Raw genomic sequence first — 23,946 nt, forward strand, 5'->3', positions numbered from 1 at the left:
AAAAAAAAAAAAGGAGGCAGGAGTAGCAATCCTAATCTCATACAAGGCAAAAGCAAAAATAGACTTATAAAATATTAAAAAAGAAATATTTTTTCTAATAAGGTACCATAGACAGTGAATTAATATCCATAATAAACATAGTTACACCAACTAACAAGGCATCTAAATCCTTAAAGAAAAAGTTAAATGAATTATAGGAAGAAATACACAATAAAACTAAAATAGTGAGGGAACTCCAATTTTCCTCTCTCAGGGAGTAGAATAATTCATCCAAAAAAAGATATGAAGGACCTGAATAAAAATTTGGAAAATTTAGATATGATAGACCTCTGGAGAATTTTGAATGGGATTAGAAAGTAGTATACTTATTTCACAGCTGTACATGCGACTTTCACAAAAATTGAGCATGTATCAGGACATAAAAACCTTACAAACAGAAGCAGAATAATTAAATGCATACTAGCCATAATAGAATAAAATATATTCAATGAAAAACCTTTGAAACAATTTTTTAATGGAAAAGACAGTTTACTCCTAAAGAATGAGTGTTCAAAGAACAAATCATAGAAACAATAATTTCATTAAATATAACATTGAGACAACATAACATTTTTGAAGTTCAGCCAAAGCAATACTTAGGGAAAATTTTATCTTTCTAAACATTTTCATCAATAAAAGAGAGAATGATCAGATCGATAAATTTGGCATGCAATTTTTTTTAAAAACTAGAAAATCAACAATTAACCCCCCAAGTGAGCACCAATATGGAAAGCCTAGAAATCAAATAAGAAATAAATAAAATTAAAAGAAAGACAAAAATGAGGAGAGAGAAGAAGGGAGAGAGGGAAGGGGGGAGGAAAACATTGGATTAATAATTAAAACTAGGAAATTTTATTTTTCAATTTTAATTTTTCAATTTTGTTTATTTATTCTTTTTGGCAATTGGGGTTAAGTGACTTGCCCAGGGTCACACAGCTAGTGAGTGTCAAGTGTTTGGTCTGAGGCCAGATTTGAACTCAGGTCCCCCTGACTTCAGAGCCAGTGCTCTGTCCACTGCACACCTCCTCGCCCACAAAACTAGGGAATTTTAGGAAAAAAAGCAATGAAATCATTAGTTCACTTGAGTAAAAAATTAAGAAAAAACCCAAATTACTAGTATCAAAAATGAAAAAAGTAAATTCACCATCAATAAAGAAGAAATGAAAATTATTGAGAGTTATTTCACCCAACTATATGCTGATAAATCCAACAATCAAAATGAAATAAATACCTGCAAAAATATAAATTGCCCAGATTAACACAAGAGGAACATGAATACTCAAATTGTCATATCTTAGAAAACAAATTGAAAATGCCATAAAAGAACTTTTTCTCTTTCCACAAAACAAAAACAAAACCCAGAACCAGATAAATTTACAAGTCAATTCAACCAAACATTTAAAGAATAATTAAATCCAATATCACATAATACTCCAAAAAAATAGAAAGGAAGAGGTCTTACCAAATTCCTTTTAAGAAACAATTATATCTTCATACCTAAACCAAAGAAGTAAGAATATAGACCAATATCATTACTGAATATTGATGTAAAAAATTAAATAAAAATAAGTAAGGAGACTAAAGTAACATCAGAAAGATTATACACTAGTACCAGGCTATATTTATGTTTAGGAATGAAGGGCTGTTTCAGTATTAGAAAGGCTACAAAAATAATTAACCATATTAGTAACAAAAATGCCACATAAAACATAGTATTTTATCAATCACTGTAGAAAAAGCTTTTGACAAGATACAACATCCATTCCCATTTAAACACACACACACACACACACACACACACGCACACGCACACACGAAAGCAGAGGATTAAGTGGAGTTGTCCTTGAAATATAAGGGGTATCTATTAAAATCAAGAAACAACATTATTGTAATGGTGATGAGCTAATTAAATCAGGAGTAACACAGAATTCTCATTATTACCATGATTATTCAATATAGTGCTAGAAATGCTAGCTATAACTAATGTGGTAAGACAAAACAATGGAAGGGCTAAGCAAAGGTAAAGAATGAACAAAATTATCACTCTTTGCAGATGATATGATGGTTTTCTTCAAGAACTTTTAGAGACGAGACTATAAAACTAATTGAAACAATTCATAACTTCAGCAAAGTTGCAGGATATGAAATAAAGTCACACAAATCATCAACATTTCTGTGTGTTACCAACAAAATCCAGCAGGAAGAGATAGAAAGGCAAATCCCATTTAAATAACTATAGGCAATTTAAAATACTTGAGAACTGTTTGATAAGCCCACAGGATCTGAATGGGATCTGCCAAGACTCATAGGATATGAGCACAATGAGAAAATACTCTTTATACAAATAAAGACTGGCATAAATATTTGGAGAGATTCTAATTGCTTATCGACTGGCTGAGCCAATATAGTAGAAATGACAATACTACCTAAATTATTTTAGTTATTCAGTACCATACCAAACTATCAAAGGATTTCTTTAGAGGGCTAGAAAAAAAATAAGAAGAAAAGTCATCTGGGAGAAGAAAAGGTCAAGAATATCAAAGGACCTAATGAAAAAAATGGGAGGAAGGAAGACTAGCAGTACTTGATCTCAAATTATAGTACAAAGCCTTAATCACCAAAGCAGTTTAGTAGTGGATACAAAATAAGTTAATATGGTCATATAACATATAGAAGTAAATGAACACGGTAGTCTAGTGCTTTATAAACCCAAAGATCCCAACTATTGGAATAAGAATTCACTCCTTGACAAAAAACTGTTAGGAAAACTTAAAAACAGTCTGGTAAAAGAAATACTTTTGGTCAACATTTCAAGCCATATGTCAAGACAGACTCAAAATGGATACATGATTTAGACATAAAGGGTGACATCATAAACAAATTAGGAGATTATAGAAGAAATTATTTTTCAAAACTACAAATAGGGGAACAGTTCTTGACCAAACAAAAAAGTTGGCATTTCACAAGAGATAAAGTGGACATTTTAGAATGCATCAAATTAAAAAGGTTTTATATAAAGAAAATAATTGGAGGTAAAAGAGGAAAAGAAGCATGAAATTGGAAGAAGTCATTGCAACAAATTTCCATTGCAGAAACCTCATTCAGAAATATACAGGGAACTGATTCAAATTTATGAAAATAAAAGCCATTCTCCACCTGATAAATGGTCAAAGGATATGAACAGGCAGCTTCTAGAAGAAGATACTCAAGTTACCAACAACCAGAGGGAAAATTATCTAAATCACTAATAATTAGAAAAGTAAAAACTAAAATGACTCCAAAGTATGACCTTACACTCATCAGATTGGCAAAGTTGACAAATTCTGGAGGAACCATGTGAAAACAGGTATATTAATGTATTGTTGGAGGAATGTGAACTGATCCAGACATTCTGAAAATCAACTTGGCCCCAAAAGTTATTGAACTGTGCATACTCTTTAATCTAACAATACCACTACTAGGTTTATACACCAAAGAGATCAAAGAAAGAGGAAAAAGACACATATGTACAAAAATATTTATATCAACTCTTTTTGTACAAAGAATTAAAAGCTAAGAGTGCTAATGAATTGGGTAATAGTGAGCAAGTTGTGTCTATGGATGAGATGGAATACTATTGTGCTGTGAGTCTCATATTGTGGTACATAAAAATGCCAAATATCTCCAAATTATCACACCAACACAAAAGTGGCACCTCAAAATGGTGTAGATTCTGCTTCTGGGAGCCAAGATGGTGGAGTAAATAGGTAGTCACTCTCACCCTCCCCCATCAACTTCTGAAAGTCCAGAAGATATCACCCCAGGAAAAAGTTCAACTCTGGAAGAGTTGAACCAGAAGAAAGATGGGGAGCAGCAGTTCAGTAGCCCAGGTAGCTTAAGGGATTAAGGTGAAAGGCCCCTTTTGCCCTGGGGGAAGGGGAGCAGTACTGAACCAGAGGTGTCCCAGCAAGCTAGTGGAAAGCCCCAATTTAGCATACCAGGAGGAGATCCTGAAACCAAGGTGGTGCAGCGGGCAAACACTAACACCTGGACCTCCAAGTGCCACAGTGAGGGCTGGGGAACTGGTGGAAACCAACTCAGAAAACCACTAGGTGCCTCGGCATTCTACAGCAGCCAGGTCTCCCAGTGCCTCAGCAAAAATAAGGGAAGCAGCACTACAAAGGGCCCCAGGCAGATAAACACCCTGCAACATCCATTTGAAAGGAACTGAAGAAAGTGAAAGGAAAGGAAAAACAGGCAACCTAGAGTTTCCCTAGAGTTCCAATGTTGCTGATTCCAGTCCAATACCACATAAACTGCCAGAAAAGTTAGGTACGATAGACCTCTGGAGAAAACTCCATGGGGATAGAAAGGAGTATACTTTTTTCTTGGCGGTACATGGCACGTACACAAAAATTGACCATGTACTAGGGCATAAAAACCTAACAATCATCCAATGCAGAAAGGCAGAAATATTAAATGCATCCTTTTCAGATCATGATGCAATAAAAATTATATGTAATAAAGAGCCATGGAAAGATAGATTAAAAAATAATTAGAAACTAAATAATCTAATTTTAAAAAATGATTGCGTCAAACAAAAAATCATAGAAATAATCAATAACTTCATTCAAGAGAATGACAATAATGAGACAATATGCCAAAACTTATGGGATGCAGAGAAAGCAGTTTTTAGGGGAAGTTTTATATCTCTAAATGCTTACATGAATTAAATAGAAAAAGAAGAGATCAATGAATTGAGCATACAACTAAAAAAAAACTAGAAAAAGAACAAATTAAAAATTCTCAATTAAACACCAAATTAGAAATATTGAAAACTAAAGGAAAAATTAATAAAATTGAAATTAAGAAAACTATTGAACTAATAAATAAAACTAAGAGCTGGTTTTATGAAAATAACAATAAAATTTTGGTTAATTTAATTTAAAAGAAAGAAAGAAGAAAACCAAATTACTGGTATCAAAAATGAAAAGGGTGAATCTACCACCAAGGAAGAGGAAATTAAAACAATAATTAGGAACTGTTTTGCCCAATTGTATGCCAATAAATTTGACAATCTTAGTGAAATGGATACATATTTTCAAAAATATAAATTGCCCAGATTAACAGAAGAGGAAGTAAAATACTTAAATAACCCCATCTCAGAAAAAGAAATTGAACAACCTATTGATGAAATCCCTAGGAAAAAGTCTCCAGGGCCAGATGGATTGACATGCAAATTCTATCAAACATTTAAAGAACAATTAATTCCAATACCATACAGACTATTTGGGAAAATAGGTGAAGAAGGAGTCTTACCAAATTCTTTTTATGATACAAATATGGTGCTGATTCCTAAACCAGGAAGAGTCAAAATAGAGAAAGAAAATTATAGACCAATACTCTAATGAATATAGATGCAAAAATTTTAAATAAAATATTAGCAAATAGATTACAGCAACTTATCACAAGAATAATACACTACGACCAGGTAGGATTTATACCAGGAATGCAGGGTTGGTTCAATATTAGGAAAACTATCAGAATAATTGATCATATCAACACCAAAACTAACAGAAACTACATGATCATCTCAATAGATGCAGAAAAAGCTTTTGACAAAATACAACACCCATTCCTATTAAAAACACTAGAGAGCATAGTAATAAATGGAGTCTTCGTTAAAATGATAAATAGCATCTACCTAAAACCTTCAGCAAGCATCATATGTAATAGGGACAAACTAGAAGCATTTCCAATAGGACCAGGAGGGAAACAAGGGTGTCCGTTATCACCACTGTTGCTCAGTATCATACTGGAAATGTTAGCTTTGGCAATAAGAAAAGAAAAAGATATTGAAGGTATTAGAATAGGCAAAGAAGAAACAAAGCTATCGCTCTTTGCAGATGGCATGATGATATACTTAGAGAATCCTAAAGAATCAAGTAAAAAACTACCTGAAATAATAAACAATTTTAGCAAAGTTGCAGGCTATAAAAAAAACCCACACAAATCATCGGCATTTCTATATATTACCAACAAAGCCCAACAGCAAGAGATAGAAAGAGAAATTCCATTTAAACTTGCTGTGGACATTATAAAATATTTAGGAGTCTACCTACCAAAACAAGCCCAGGAACTATATGAGCTCAATTACAAAACCCTTTTCACACAAATAAAGTCAGATCTAAATAATTGGAAAAACATCAGTTGCTCATGGGTAGGCCAAGCTAATATAATAAAAATGACAAGTCTACCTAACCTAATTTGCTTATGCAGTGCCATACAAATCAAACTAAAAAAATTATTTTATAGAGTTAGAAAACTTAATAACAAGATTCATTTGGAATGACAAAAGGTCCAGCATATCAAGGGAACTAATGAGAAGAAATGCAGGGGAAGGTGGCCTAGCCATTCCAGATCTTAAATTGTATTATAAAGCAGCAATCATCAAAACTGCTTGGTATTGGCTAAGAAGTGGAGTGGTGGATCAGTGGAATAGGTTAAATATGCAAGACACAATAGTCAATGACTATAGTAATCCATTATTTGATAAACCCAAAGACCCCACCTTCTGGGATAAGAACCCACTCTTAGACAAAAACTTCTGGGAAAACTGGAAAAGAGTATGGCAGAAACTAGGCATAGATCAAAATCTCACACCATATACCAAAATAAAGTCAAAATGGGTTCATGATTTAGATATAAAGGCTGATACTGTAGGCAAACTGGGAGGGCAAGGGTTTACCTATCAGATTTATGGAGATCAGAAGAATTTGTGACCAAACAGGAGATAGAAAACATTACAAAAAGCAAAACGGGTAACTTTGATTACATTAAATTGAAAGGGTTTTGCACAAACAAAGCCAATGCAACTAAGGGTAGCAGGAAGGTAGAAAATTGAGAAAGAATTTTTACAACCAGTCTCTCTGATAAGGGCCTCATTTCTAAAATATATAGTGAACTGAGTCAAATTTATAAGAATACAAGTTATTCCCCAATTGAGAAACGGTCAAAGATATGAATAGGCAGTTCTCAGATGAAGAAATTAAAGCCATCGATAGTCATATGAAAAAATGCTCTAAATCACTATTGATTAGAGAAATGCAAATCAAAACAACTCTGAAGTATCACATCACACCTATCAGATTGGCCAAGATGACAAAACAAGAAAATGATAAATGTTGGAGAAGATGTGGGAAAATTGGAACACTAATGCATTGTTGGTGGAGTTGTGAAATGATCTGACCATTTTGGAGAGTAATTTGGAACTATGCCCAAAGGGCTATAAAAATGTGCATACCGTTTGACCCAGCAATAGCACTTCTAGGGCTATGTCCCAGAGAAATCATACAAATGGGAAAAGGACCCACATGTACAAAAATATTTATAACAGCTCCTTTTGTGGCAGCAAAGAATTGGAAATTGAGGTGATTCCCATCAACTGGGGAATGGCTGAACAGGTTGTGGTATATGAATGTACTGGAATACTATTGTGCTATAAGAAATGATAAACAGGCTGATTTCAGAAAACCCTGGAAAGACTTTTATGGACTGATTCTGAGTGAAGTAAGCAGAACCAAGAGAACGTTGTACACAATAACAGCCATGTTGTGCGATGACTAATATTGATAAACTTAACCCTTCCCAGCAATATAAGGATCTAAAATATCTCCAAAGGCCTCGTGATGGAAAATGCTATGCACATCCAAAGAAAGAACTATGGAGTTTGAATGCAGATCAAAGCATACTATTTGCTAGTTTTTTTTCTTCTGTTGAGTTTTGTTTCCTCTTTCTGGTGGGTCCTCCTATTGGTTCTAATTCTTACTTACAACATGACTAATGTGAAAATATGTTTAATAGGAATGTATGTGTACAGCACATATCAGATTGTGCACCATCTTGGGGAGGGTGGTGTGGAGGAAGGAGGAGAAAAATTTTAAAGTCAAAAGCATATGGAAGTGATTGTTGATAAATCAAAATAAATTAATTATTTTTTAAATGGTGTAGACAAAGTTGTGACTTTTAACACAAAACAAGCAGACAAAATTGTCTTCTGCTTACCTTCTTGACCAAAAAACATTTTGGGTTCTGGGGGAAGAATCAGTTCACACCTGCAGTTCCCTAGGAAAAAAACCTTCCTGTTAGGAGGAAAATTCCACCCAGGCTCCCAAAAAGAGAGGTTCTGCTAAGGAATCTGAGGGACCTGGCTTTCTCCCCAGGTATTGGGGAAGATAAAATCACATCTAGTTTTACAAGGAGAAACAAGGACTGAAAAATTTTGCATTGAGAAGGGGCTCAATCTAAAAGTATTTCTTTTTATAAGTAAAAAAAGAACAGGAGTCCCAGGTTAAAATGTTTAGAAAGCAAATGCTCCAGGGGCTAGGAGTGATTACTTTATTCAAACAGGCCATTAGTTTAGGCAATTTGGGGCATATGGGTGGTCAGGGAATTCTAGAACCTCTGGTGAAAGGGCTTGCAGAGCCCTTGTTCACCTACCTTTGGTGATGACCGCTCATCAGTCTTCAAAAATGAAGGATGAACAACAATAGTTTGGACTGAGAAAGACTGCATTTTTAGCTTAACTGATAAATGGAGTTTGACAAAATGGGAAATAAGGTCAATTGCAGAATAGAATCAATTCTTAAATTATACAGCATCATTTTATTTCCCTCAACATCTAAACATATTCTTGTTGTTGTTTGCCCTTCATTTTTTGAAGAGTACCAATGACATCAGGTTGTGACATATTAACTTGTACATGAGTTGGATTTAATTGAGGCACAGTTGCATAAAGTTGAAAGCCTCACTCTCTCTTGCAGAATTATCAAAGTCCATTGGCAAGACAAAAATCAAGATGATTAGCAACGGCCTGGGATGCAGTGAATGACCTTGGTGCCTTTGATGTCTGACCTAGCACCCCTAGCACATTCTAGAGTCTCCTTCATGGCTACTGGAACATGTTGTTTTCCTCCATCCATTCTGCCTGGAGAAGTCTTCATGTGTTTGGGGTAGGCATCCCCCTAACTTACCAACAAATTTGCCCTAGCTCAGGCTAATGTGGGAATTTGTTTTGCTTGAAAATGCACATTTTACAAGTGTTTTGTTTTTATTTTATTTCCCTCTGTATGGGGGGTTGGTTAAGAAAACAACATTTTTTGTTAATTAAAAAAATCAAATAATCTTTTGTACATAGAACCAAAAACATTTAACACCTGAATGATTATATGTGGAAAGAATGAGGAATAGAAGATAGCATTCAGCTTGAAAATCATTAAAACTGATGATGGTCTTCTCAAAAGAAATAGCAAAAATGAGTTTATTTTGGAAATAGTGAGCTTGAGATGCTTAAAGGACAGCACTTTAACATGGACGCATTCATAACATGGAACTGAACCTCAGATATTCTGAGAGTCATTGGCATAGATAAAATATTTTTCCAGGAAATCTGTTGAGGTTTCTAAGTCATAGAGTATAAGAAAAGAAGAGAAGTGTGCTTAGGGTAGACCCTTGGAGCATGGTACACCTTGAGTTTATGGGAATAATATCATCTATTGATGAGTGAAGGAGAGCACAGGGTGATGAGAGAAGAACCAAGAGAGGAATGGAATGAGTGCAGAGGGAAGAGAAGATCCAGGAGTAGAGGGTGATCAAAATATAAAACGATGCCAAGAAATGAAGACGGAAGAGGACTAAGAAAAATCAATGAATCTGGAAATTAAAGAATACTGGTCATCTTGAAGGGAAAAGTTTCCATTGAAACATGAGGTTGGAAGTTTGAGTTTAGCAGTTATGGGGTGGTTATAAGAGTGTTAGAGGAGAGGAAGTAGAAACTGAAAGTATAGATGGGTTTTTCCAAGGATTTTGTCAGAGAAGAGATATAGCACGATAGCTAAAGAATAATCACTGCAGGATGAATGACAGGAGAAAGGAATTTGTCCTCTCTTAGCTGCAAAGAAAGCAGCTGACATTTGGAAATAGTATTTATTTACTCAGCCACTGGATTTTCTTCACTGTGTAAAGTTAGTGTTGAAAACAAGATGGCCATCTACTGTGAGTTGGTCTGACCACGAATGCAGAAAGTAGGATTGAAAGAGAATAAGCTATAACACAATGGAGTTTTACCCCAGCTTAGGCCATATGGAGGTGGCACTGACAGGAGAGAGAATGTTTATTATGAAAAAATTTAATTTTCCAGAGTGCGTACATGTTCAGGTCATATCCTAAACATTTTCCTTTTGTATCTAGCAAGATAAAGACGTGTACAAGGAAATGAGTCCAAAAGCTAAGGAGTGTTGAGAGTTGGTGCAGTTTTTGCCCAAGGGCACCTTGGTACTGAATCTGCTGAAGCTGCTCTTTGTAGCTCTCCAGGATTTGAGATTGTTTGGTATACATGCACACACACACATGCACACACACATACACATACACACACACCCACACACAGAACATATTTCTTGTGGCCTCTATCATAGTCAAAATACCTCCCTCAAGTCCCCTTAGCCCATACTGAGAAATTAGACATAGGAAGTTATAGATGGGAATTTTTTCTCCGCTGCTTTCAGAATATTTACATTTTCTATTCTGTTCTTCCTTTTATATAAGTTTGCATCAATGACCCTAAAGCCTGAAAGCCAAGATGAGCAATCTAGGAATCTAGGAAATGTATTTTAGTTTAATTCTTTTATGTTTGAACTGAGTCTTAACCAGATCAATTTCATTACTCTTTTTAAGGAGGGGAGTTCTTTTATTATTTTTACATTTGAAAAAAATTCAGATTTCCATAAAAATGCTTTCTTGTTTATTCTCCAAATATTTTTTAAATATTTTTTCTTTGTTTATAAACTAAAGTTATCAGTGTCTTTTGATTTTACATCATATAGATTTCCCAATTCACTCATCCTTTTTCTTCTCCCCACAAGCAATCCTTATAACGATATAAATGGGAGGGGGGGAATCTTAAGTAGAACTTGCCAACATATCTAAAAAATCTGACATTTCATACAATGTTCTACATAACATTTCTCCACCTAAGAAAAGATGCAGGGAAAGATATTTTCCTGTGCCTCTTCTTGGAGTGAAGTTTGATCTTTATACCTACATAGAATTCACCTTAGAATGTTTTGCTGCATTGTTGCAGTGATTTCGCACATGCTGTTTTTCTGGTTCCATATTCTTCATTGCAACAGTTATATCAATCCTGCTATGGATCTCCATATTATATTTGTCAATTCTTACAACATAGTAAGATTCCATTGCGTCCATGTTCCACAACATTTTTGATCTCCGTAGGCTAAATGCCTGGAAGCAGAATCTCTGAGTCAAAAAGTATGGACATTTCAGTGAATTTATTAGCATGACTCCAAATCACATTCCAGAATGATTGGAAGAATTCATAATTCTACAAATAGGGCAATGGTGTAGCATCTTTACACAACCCCTCCAAAATTACTACTATCTTGTCATATTTGTCAATTTGTTGCACATGAGACAAAATCTCAGAGTTGTTCTGGTTTGCATTTCTCTTATTTGTATGGATTTGGAGCAATGTCTTTTGGTGTGTAATACTTAGAGATATATACATGTAACCCCAGTCCCAGAGCCCATTGGTATGGAACTCTTTCCCTATTGGAGAAGATCAATGTCCCATGGCTATGTAAGGAGTCAGGTGGAGTTGGTGAAAGCACAAGAGAGGGTAACATGGTTCCACAATGACCACACATAGCAATTATCAAAGAATGTCCACTTATTCAAATTGGTAGCAAAACAGAAATCAGAGAAAGCATACATAGAAGAATGTATACCAGATGAGATGAAGTGGAGAAGCTCTCCCATTGGGGGTGAGATAACAGCTCAGTTAGAGATAGAGAGGCCTCAATCTTACCTCAAGTCTCCAGTGTAGTGAGCTGGGGATAAGGACATGATGGAGACTGGCAGCTCCTTTCATGTCAGCTTCTTCCCAGAGTCTTCTTTCAGCAGCCTGAAATGGATTTGGCATATTCCATTTTCTCTCTCCAAACTGCAAGTCACAGCACCTGAAGTTCAAAAAGACTCAAAAAAGTTCAAAGAAGAATTACAAAGCCTGAAGTGACTTGAAGAACTCAAAGCTACCCTGAAGCCTGAAGAGAGAGAAGGTCTCTTGCTGTGGTAAGCTCTGCCCCACCCCTCACATAGGACAGGGCATCCATCTCCACCAAGGAGGGGAGTCCCAAACCAATGAGTTTTGGAACTGGGTCTACATTCATTTGCCTGCATATCATAGGGAGCAGACCTTTACAGAGACATTTGATGCAAATATTTTTCCCAGTGTAGAGTTGCCCTTCTAATCCTAATTGTATTTATTTTCTTCATAAAAAAGCTTTCTGATTTCAATCTAGATGATCCACTTTCTCTTTTACAATCACCTCTATCCCCAGATTGGACAAAAACTCACTACATGGCCATAGTTGTGAAAGTTGGTGTATCTGTTTCTCTTCTATTTTTTTAATGTTATGATCTTTAACAAAAAAAAATACACATTTGTTTTGAGTTTAATTTGTTAATTGAGTTTTAATTTGTTAATGTGGCATATGGTGTATGTTACTGCATTAAACCTAATTTCGGCCAGACAGATTTCAAGTTTCCCCTGAAATTTTTTTGAAATGAGGAATTTTTGCCCAGGTAAATTATGTTTTCGGGTTTTATCATGCACTAGGTCATTGAATTCAATTGTTTCTAACTTATGCTTTTCTAGTCTGCTTCATTTATCTCCTGTACTGTTTTATTTTCCAGTACAAAATTATTTTAGTGACTACTACTTTATAATATAGTTTAAGATGTGGAAGTGCTATTTCCCATTCATTCTTGCTTTTTTCATGATTTTCTTTTGCATGTTGTCTCTTTTGTTGCTCTAAACTGTTATTATTTTATCAAGTTCTATAAAGTATTCCTTAGGTAGTTTGATTGGTGTAGCATTCATTCTATAAAATAATTCCAGTATTACTCTTATTCATAGTATGTTGACATGGCTCAGTTATGAGCAATAACCGTGCCTTCAACTGTCAAGTGATTGTTTGTTTCTTCAAGGATCCTTTTGTAATTGTTGCCACATAAGCATAACATGGTGGAAGTAGACTGACTCCCAGATATTTTAAGTATTTTGTAGCTGTTTTAAATGGAACGTCAATTTGATTTTAAAAATTGCTACATAGAAATGGCATTGATTTTTGTGGATTTGTGCTATGATTTGCTACTTTACCTAAGTGATAGTCTCAATTTATTTGCCAATCATCTGGGATTTACTAAAAAAAAAAGAATCAAAGCAAATAGGAATGATTATTTTCTTCTTTACATCTTTATTTTTTCCATTGTCTTGTGACTACTGCTAACATTTCTAGAACTATGTCAAATAACTTTATAAAGCAGCACATTTGCTTTACTCTTGTGTACTAGGAAAGTGTCTATGTTTTTCCTTTAAATATAATGCTAGCTTTTGTTGTTGGATAGATACTTTTCATCATATTAAAAATATCCATGTATGCCTAGGCTTTGTATAAATGAATAAATGAATTTTATGATTTTTCAAAGATTTTTTCTTGGTTTTAGTTGTTTTTTTTTGTTCTTACTATAATTATTTTCCTGATGTTAAATAATTATTCCATACCTGGTAAAAACCAACATGCTCATAGTGATAATTTTTTGGGGGGAGGTTACAATAATTTCTAAGATTTCATTTAATACTTAAAATGATATTCATCAATGATATTGGTTTATATTTTTCTTTCTTTATTTCTCTCATTTAGTTATCAGGATTGCATTTGTCTCATAAAGATATTTTCTTTCTCAATTTTAGGAACAATGTGTGTATTATAGGTATTCATTGTTTAAATTTTTGATAGATTTTTTTTTTGCGGTAAATCTATGTGGAGCAGAGTTTGCTTTTTTGGTCCCCTTTGGAAGTTTCTTTAGAGCTATTTCAATTTCCTTTTCTGCAATTGGATTAAGATTTATATTTTTCTTCTGTTAATTTGTACATTTATATTTCTGTGGATAATACTATATTTCTTTTCAATTCTCAATTTTGTTGACATTTAGCTCTGCATAACCTATTGGTTCTGAGAATTATTTTCATTTTTTTTTTGTGATTTCATCTCACTTTTTTATTTTGCTAATTTGATTTTCTTCCCTCTTTCTAAGCAAGTTTGCTAAAGATTTATTAGTTTTGTTAATCTTTCAAAGAATCCAGCTTTTAGTTTTATCAATCCTGTAATCTTTTTTGGGGGGGGTCTCCAATATATGTTATATCTCTAATGTTCAAGATTTCATCTTTTCTATTTATTTGGGAGTATTTGTTAGCTTTCTACTTGTTTAAATGTATATTCAGTTCATTAATTCTATTTTTGGTTATTTTCTTAGTGCATATGTTCAGTAATGTGATTTTTCCTGAGCACTGACTTAGCTGTATCCTATAAATTTTGGTTCGTTGTCTCATCATTGTTATTGCCTATCATCATTAATTATTTCTTTCACTAGTTCTTCGATCTAATCATTGTTCGGAATTTTGTTATTTAGTCTCTATATCCTTTGCTTACAGTTCCCTATACTATCATTTTATTATGTTATTGTCTATAAAGAACGCATTGAGTATTCCTGCTTTTCAGAAATTATATGGTAAAGAGATTAGAGTTCAAAGTCAAATGATCAAGGTTCAAGTCTTGACTTGGTTGTGTGACACTGGGCAAGACATTTCACCAGTCTTCACTTTAGTTTCCTCATATGTGAAACAAAGGGGCTAGACTGGAACACTTCTAATATTCCCTTTTGGTTCCTCTAAATGCCATGCCATTTTAAATCAGTGTATAGTCAGAAAACAAGTTTTCATTTTTCAATATTATCCATCCCCATGTCCACACAAAAGCACACTCCATGTCCTCTGGGAATGGACCATGTCCTTTCCATCAAATCTGCTGCACTGATGACATTCAATAAACGTTTATTCATAGTACAGCTTTCCATGCCAGATTTTCCAAAAGACCCCAGAGCCCCAACTCATCACTTCATAGAACCTGGACTGGCCCTACTTCTCTTCTTTGTTATTCACCACACAGTTCAGCCCAAAGGACCCTGGGGAAATGGGAAAGACTTCCAGATGGACCTATTTTAATATTTGTTTTCCTTTAAGGAAGAAGACTTTGTGAGAAATCTAACTAAGCACCTTCTACCCCAGATGGGTTGCAAACATCCTTTGTCCATATGCTTGTGGCTATTTTGGCTTGCCTCCAGGAGGTCAACAGCAGGTCAGGTTTTAAGTGGGCAGTTTCTGCCCCATGCTGTAGAAGCAGAGGGTTGCAGACCACCCCCTCAGTCCCACCCCCACCTGGACCTGTGCACTCCACAGAAAGGAAGAAATGGCACAATTGAAGCCAAGGTCAGTCCTCCCAAAGAAAACATCAAAAGATGCAATTAAAGATTTAATATAAAAATGTGTCATGCAGATCTATTTTTAATATTGTACTTGTTCCCTGTCTCATTTTCTCCCTCCCCATACCTCAAACTCATATTCACTATGGAATGTTTAAAGTGCAGTGTTTAGAAGCCATCTTGATTTTATCATGGCATGGGAAAATGGTGACCCACAGTTTATAACCTTGCCAAAATAATGATCATTTGGCATTCAAAACCACACATGCACACACACATATGCACACACACACACACACACACACACACACGTACACAGAAAGAGAGAGGGAGAAAGAGAGAGAGAGAGAGAGAGAGAGAGAGAGAGAGAGAGAGAGAGAGAGAACACATTCTGTTCTGTCTTCCCAGAAATCCTGAAAGCTTTTATCTACATAGTGGATGTATACAAATGAAGTGGTGCTGAATTTGGAGTCGAGGGACCTGGATTTGAACCATGATTTTTATCAATTATTATCTCTGTGGGGTTGAACTTGATAGCCTTGGGGTCCTTTCCAGTTCTAAATCTATAATCCTCTAAATGCTAACTGTTCAGTCTTGCCATGTGAGTAATGCTACTTCTTAAGCTTGAAAATAAATGCTGCTTTCATGGGCTAAAAGAGCCAGATGAAATGCAGCCCAGAATGTCTGAAGAGGAAGTGTATGCTGAGGGGGAAGATTCAGGACAGCAACATGGCTTCTCATGATTGGCTTTGCTTGCCAAGAATGAATTATCTCCCACTATTAAAAAATGCAGAAACATTCCAGGTTCAGAATGCTGTCAGTCATTTGGGTTATCACCAACCATGAGCTTGTAACCAATCTGGGCCCACACAATTTCTCCCAGGTCATCAACAGCCAGTGGGGTGGGGTTAGTCTATCTATAACATGCCCAGCTTGATGCAATTATGGATACACAGCTTGAGTTGGAGTCAGGAAACCTTGATGTGAAGAACTTTAAAGCTTTGAAGTTAATGTCTGTCATTTGGGTCCAAAAGAAGGAAGAGCCAAGACAATGACTTCACTGACTGCTACCTGTTCTCCTGGATGGAAAGTCAAAACCCATCTGCTTGTGGGTTGGGTGGGTGCTTTCATCTCTGTGTTCTGGCTGTTCTGAAAGCGGATAGACAGTAGGACCTGGAGTTGTGGCTGCTGCCCCAGGGCAGCCATGTTCCCTCAACACTAGGCCTTTGGTGGCCCACAAAGTTTTGACTAGCATCCCCAACAAGCAAAACTGCTGAAGTTCTCTTTTCCCATGTTTTTTTTTTCAATTTTATTATTTACTTATTTTTAAATTCATTTAAAAAAATTTGAGCTTTAAATTTTCACCCACTCTCCCACCCCTTTCCCACCTGTTGTGAAGGAATGAGATGTAATTTAAAGGGTAAATGTGAAATTCTGCAAAATGCACTTCATTGTTAACCGTGTTGCAAAAAAAAACTAAAAAGAATGAAAAAAAGTGAAAAATTCATGTTTCAATCTGCATTCAGACTTATCAGTTCCTCGCAGGAGAGAGACAGCATTTTAAGTCATAAATCCTTAAAAACTGGCGTAGATTTTCTCATGATTAGAATAGCTAAGTCATTCACAGTTGATCATCTTATGATATCATTACTGTCCACCGTTCTCCTGGTGCTTTTCACTTCACTTTGCATCAGGTTATCTATGTCTTCTCAGGCTTTTCTGCGGTCATCCTGCTGATCATTTCTTACAGCACAATAGTATTCCTTTATAATCACACACCACAACTTGTTCAGTAATTCCCTAGCTGATGGTCATCTCCTCAGTTTCCTATTCTTTGTCACCACAAAAAAAGAACTGCCAAAGTATTTTTGTTCATATATGCCCTTTTCTCTTTTCTTTGATCTCTTTGGGATATAGCCCTAGAAGTGGTATTGCTAGGGGTCAAAGGGTATGCTCAGTTTTATAACCCTTTTGGCATAGTTCCAAATTGTCCTCCAGAATGCGTGGACCAGTTCACAACTCCACCAACCAAGCATTAGTGCCCAATTTTTCCACTTCCCCTCCAACATTTGTTATTTTCCTTTTCTCTCATATTAGCCACTGTGATAGGGATGAGTTAGAATTTCAGAATGGTTTTAGTGTGCATTTCTCTAATTGATAATAATGCAGAACATTTTTTTCCACATGACAATAGATAGTATTTTATTTCTTCTTCAGAAAAATGTCTGTTCATATCCTTTTTGTAGTTGTTATTTAGCCACTTCAGTCAGGCCCAACTCTTTGTGATCCCATTTGGAGTTTTCTTGGCAAAGATACAGGAGTGTTTGCCATTTTTCTTTTTCCAACTCATTTTACAGATGGGGAAACTGAGGTAAGCAGTTTAGTGACTTGCCCAGGGTCACACAGCCAGCAAGTATCTGAGGTCAGATTTGAATTCAGGAAGATGAGTCTTCCTGAAAATGACTTCCTGAAGATGACTTCAGACCTGGTGCTCTATCCACTGTGCCACCTAGCTGGCCCATATCCTTTACCATTTATCAATTGTGGAATGATTCCTAATCTTATAAATTTGACCCAATTCTCTACATATTTCAGAAATGAGTTCTTTATTAGAGAAACTTGCTGTAAAAATATTTTACCAGTTTTCTGCTTTTCTTTTAATCTTGACTTCTTTGGTTTTGTTTGCACAAACATTTTTAATTTAATGTAATCAAATTATCCATTTCATATCTTGTAACCTTCTCTATCTCTTGTTTGAACATAGGATGAAGGTAAATACAGAGTTAGCAGTCATAATGATGAATATGAATGGAATGAGCTCACCCACAGAAATGGGTAGCAGCACAGTGGATTAAAAACCAGAATCCTACAAAAACTAGGAAAAAATTATATAGCAAATTTCTTTGATAAATGTCTTGTTTCTCAAACATATATATATATATAATATGTATTAGTCAAATTTATAAGAATACAAGTCATTCTCTGATTAATAAATGCTCAAAGGCTATGAATAGGCAGTTTTCAGATGAAGAAATCAAAGCTATCTATAGGCATATCAAAAAAAATGCTCTATATCACTATTGATTAGTGAAATGCAAATTAAAACAACTCTAAGGTACCACCTCACACCTATTAGTTTGGCAAATATGACAGTAAAGGAAAATGAAAAATGTTAGAGGGCATGTGGGGAAATTGGGACCCTAATGCAATGTTGGTGGATTTGTGAACTGATTCAACCATTCTGGAGAGCAATTTGGAACTATGCCCAAAGAGTTATACAGCTGCACATCCTTCTCTTCTCTAACACTAACAATAACAATAAACAAATGAGGCTCTCATCACAGCTTGCCTGGAATATTGCAATAGACTTCTAGTTAACTTACTTGCTACAATTCTCTCCACCCTCCCCAGTCCATAATTCCTTCAACTACCAAAGTCATCTTTGTAAAATGAAAAACTGGCAATGTCACCTCCCTCTCATTAAACAAACTTCAGGGAATTCCTATTACCTCTAGGATGAAACATAAAATCATTTGTTTGTTGTTAAAGTCTTCCATAACCTGGGTTCTTCCCATCTTTCCAATCTTCCTAGATCCTTTCATGTACTCTACAATCCAATAACATGGACTTTCTCACTGTTCCTCAGACTAGACACTCTGTCTCTTGACTCTGGGCATTTTCATGAGTTGTCCTTTTTTTGTCCAGAATTCTCTCCCTCTTCATTTCTGCCTCCTGGTTTCCCTGCCTTCCTTTAAGTCCCAGACAAAATCCCATCTTCAATGTGAAGCCTTTCCTGATCCATATTAATGCTAGTGCCTTCCCGCTGTTGAATCTCTCTCTCTTCCTTTCTCTCCCTCCTCCTGGTGCCCCCTTTCCCATCTTTCCCTCTCTCTCTACCTCTCTCTGTCTCTCCCTCTCTCCACCTCCCCCTCCATCTACCTCTCTGTCTGTCCCTCTCTGTCTGTCTCTGTCTGTCTCTCTGTCTGTCCCTCTCTGTCTATCTCTGCCTCTGTCTTTCTCTCTCTCTGTGTCTCTCTGTGTGTGTCTCTCTATATGTGTATATGTATATATATGATTATATTATATATTGCATATTATATATATGATATATGCAATATTATATATGTATATATATGTGTGTGTGTATATATATATGTATATATATACAGATACACACATTAATTGTACATACTTGTTTCCTTCCCTCATTTGGCTATGAGCTAGTTGAGAGTGGGGCCCATTTTTGCCTTTCTTTGTGTCCCCAGAACTTAACACAATGTCTGGCACATAATTGGTGCTCAATAAATGTTGGTGATTTGACCTGACCTGTAATATGATATTAAAAGATCTGTGATTTCTATTGATGACAAAGTCTTAGATACTACTACTAGTTCTCTGGTTTGCTGTTTACATTAACAATCAAAAGAAATGCTACATTTCAGTTAAAAGTTAATTAATACAAAACTCAATTATTTTTCCATCCGAGTCTATGGACACCCTGAAATCTGTTCAGAGGGTCCATTGTCCTGAGGTTAAGAACCTCTGCTCTAAACTGACTCAAAAAGCACCCTGCTCAACCTCTATTCCCAGGCCTCTGCATAGGAGACATTTTTTTTTTGCAGTAGTGGCACTTGTGGCGGACCCTTGTCTAGTATCTCCCTTTAGTCTTGGAGTAAACCTCCAAAGACTAAGCCTTGTCCCCTCCATAGCTTCTCACTGCCTCTCCTGATAGCTTCTTCTCCATGTAAGGCAATCCATGATGTCTCTTCAAGCCTCTGTCTCTCTTTATCCCTTGGCTCATAATAGGCCAAAGAATCTCATTCCAGACATTTTTATTCCCAGCTGTTTCTGTCCTTGGAAGAGGGAATTAAAAAGAACCAAAATGCATATTCCAAATATAAGTAAAATAAGAAGAAAGGGTATAATGTAATTAAAGGAAAGATCCAAACAGAGAACCTGAGTCACCTCACAAAGTATGGAATTGGATTGCCAGCTCTTTGGCAAAGGGTATTGTAGCTTGTACCCCCTCATTAGCTGCCGATACTTTAGACCTGAAATAAGGAAATTCTCATCACCAAGGCCCTTGGCACTATCAAATGGTTCAACATTCAGAAATGGCTATGATTGTATTCATTTAGGATGGCATTAAAATATAAATTTTCAGATGTATCTCAAACTTAAGGACCATGCAATTTTTTCTATCTTAATTACAGGTAAACCCACTTTATATGCTGTTTTGGCCTATTAGAAAGTGAGTTCCTTAAGAACAAGAATTGTCTTGCTTTAATTTTTTTTATTTGAATACCTAGCACTTATAACACTGCTTTGCCCATAATAATTTTTTTAAATATTTTTTCTTTCATTCATTAATGGTATTAAACTATTCGTACATTCCTGGAATAAATCCAATGTAGTCATAGTAATTAATATTGTGTATATTTTACAGTGGAAAGGGCACTGGCTCTTAAGTCAGAAGACCATCTTTGATTCTTGTTGACTTTAAGACCCTAGGCAAGTCATTTTACCTAACTGGGCTATAGATTACTAATCTGTCAAATGACTGAGTTGAATTAGATGCCCTCTCAATTCATTCCAGTTTGAGATCTATGATCCTGTGATCTATTTGCAAGGATTTTGTTTAAATGATTTTTGAACCATAATTCTCCTTGTTTATTCTATCCTTCCCTGGTTTTGGCATTAATATTATGAAAGGAGTTTAGGAGAGTATTTTCTTTCTTTCTTTCTTTTAATAATCATTTGTGTTGCCTTTGTAGTGATTATCATTGAATCTTTATATGGTTGGTAGAACTCACTTGTAAATCCATTTGGAAAAATATTGGGTTTTTTCCGTAGTTTTTATGGCTTCTTCAATTTTATTTCCAGAATAAGTTGTTCAGGATTTCCATTTTAGCTTTTTAATGTCCTGAAGGTGAATATTTTATAATTGTGTATGCAATGCTTTATTTATTTTAAATTCTCAATTTTGAAATAATCATGTATAATAAATATTGATTTTGTTAGTTCCTCTCTTTTGTGATTTCATCTCATTCATTTTTCCTTTGGTTATTTCATCTTCCTTTTGGGGAAGGTGTCTGCTAAGCCAACCACTTAATGATTATATTCATATTTTCAAATAATCAACTTTTAGTTTGCTTTACCATTTTGCTGGAAAACATGCATAGATTTTGATTGAACACTGGTTTATTGAGTCCTGTTGTTTTTGATTCTTACTTTTCTAGTCTGTTTATTGATCTGCCACTATGGTTTTTAAATAATATTACATGGATTTAATAAATATTGATTTTTAGTTGGAAATCTGGAAGTGCTTCTCCTCTTATATCCCTATTTTCCCTACCATATTCCTTGGTATTATAAATCTTTTATTTTATTTTTTATTTTTCCAAATTAACTTTTTAATTATTTTATTGAATACTATAAAATATCCCTCTGAGAGTTTCCTTAGTATAGCATAAAAACTAAGTGACTTTGGAAGTATTGCCATTTTATTACATTGTCATGACCCAGCAGCATTGAATATTCTTCCAACTATTCCAGTTGTTCTTTATATCTTTAGGAACATTTTATAATTGAATTCATACAAATAGATCATTGTGTTTTGGTCAATTGCCCCCCAAAATAAATTATGTAATTTGTAATCATTTGGAAAAGAACTTTTCTTTCTAGTCTTGTCTTTTCATTATTTTTAAAAAGCACTCTACAAAAATGCTGTTGTTTTTGTTAGTTTATTTGGAAGGCTGTAACTTTGCTGAATTTATCAACTGTTTCAACTAGCATTTTTTCAGATTTGCTAAGATTTTCTACATAAACCATCATATCATCAGCATATAGGGATGGTTTTATCTACTTCTTGACTATCTTTATGCTTTTCATTTCTTTCTCCATTCCTATTGCTATTGCTAACATGTGCAAACTGTATCGAGTAACTGAAGGGAAAGTTCGCATCTTTGCTTTACTCCTGTATTATTAAGAAAGTTTTTAGTTGGGGGCATCTAGGTGGTGCAGTGGATAGAGCACTGGCCCTGGAGTCAGGAGGATCTGAGTTCAAATTGAGCCTCAGACACTTGATACTTACTAGCTGTGTGACCCTGGGCAAGTCACTTAGCCCCATTACCTAAACAAAAAAAATAAAAAGAAAGCTCTTAGTGTATACTCATTGCATACGATGCTTGCTTTTGGTTTTAAGCCCATTTGTTGTTGAAGTATTTTTCAATTGTTTCTGACTCAGTAGTCCCATTTGGTGTTTTCTTGGCAAAGATACTTGAGCTTCTTGCATAATGTCTAAAATATTTTTAATTGTCTACTAAGACAAAATTTAGTGTGAACACAGAACATTTGAAGAGAAAACTCCTCTGGTAGCTTTTGAATGACTAAGAACTGCTGCAAGCCCCTGGTTTCTGGAAGAGGTAGCAATGGTGGACACAGAAGGGCCAACCTTCTGCTGTTGCTGCTGCTTGAGAATAATCCAGTCATCTCATGGGTCAGTCAATTAACAAACACTTGATTCGTGTGGCCATGAAACCTTGATGCTGTGTCTCTGTCTGTTGTGTGTATCCATTCCTAAAATGAAGTGGATATGTACAAGAGATGCAATGGACCAGGTATGAAACTTGTGAGCTTTGAAAAACTAAAAGGATGATAAATAGTCCCATCAGCAACAGAAACTGATAGCAACAGTTGCAATCCAAGAATTTATTAGTTCTTCTTTTGGCAGGGAGACTTCCCCAAAAGGTAGCTGGATATTGAATCTCCTCATAACTATTACACCATGTCAGGCTTGAGAAATATCTCTCAAAATCAAAATCAATTTAGTACTTTTGCCCAGGTGATCTTTAGTACCTTTTAACAACAATCATTTCTGTTTCTCTGACCATTGATCTTTACCTATACATTCAGCACCACACTTTTCACCTGTCATTTCCAGATTTCCTCATGAGTATGTCATTTGTTCCTTGGAAGGAAAGCTATGACAAATCTGGACAACATAATAAAAAGCAGGGACAGTACCTTGCCAACAAAGATCCATATTTTCAAAGCTATGGTTTTTCCAGTAGTAAAGTATGGCAGTAGAGTTTGGACTAAAAGGAAAGCTGAGCACTGCAGAATTGATGCTTTGAATTGTGGTGCTGGAGAAGACTTTTGAGAATCTCTTGGACAGCAAGAAATTCAAATCAGTCAATCCCTAAAGAAATTAATTCAGACTACTCATTGGAAGGCCAAATGCTGAAGCTGAATACTTTGGTCATGAGAAGGTGGGACTTATTGCAAAAGCCCCTGCTGTTGGGAAAGATTGAAGGCAAAAGGAGAAGGGGAGAGCAGAGGAAGAGATGGAGAGATAGTGTCACAGAAGCAATGGACATGAGTTTAGATAGACTTTGGGAGATAAGTCTACTTGGGAGATAGTAGAAGACAGAAGGGCCTGGTGTATTATAGCCCATGGGGTCACAAAGAGTTAGCCACAACTGAATGAATGAACAATAACAATTTATCTTCTTAATATATAATCCCATT

The sequence above is a fragment of the Vombatus ursinus genome, unplaced genomic scaffold (assembly GCF_900497805.2).
Source record: "Vombatus ursinus unplaced genomic scaffold, bare-nosed wombat genome assembly UNPS02010193.1, whole genome shotgun sequence".
In the NCBI taxonomy this organism is placed as follows: Eukaryota; Metazoa; Chordata; class Mammalia; order Diprotodontia; family Vombatidae; genus Vombatus; species Vombatus ursinus.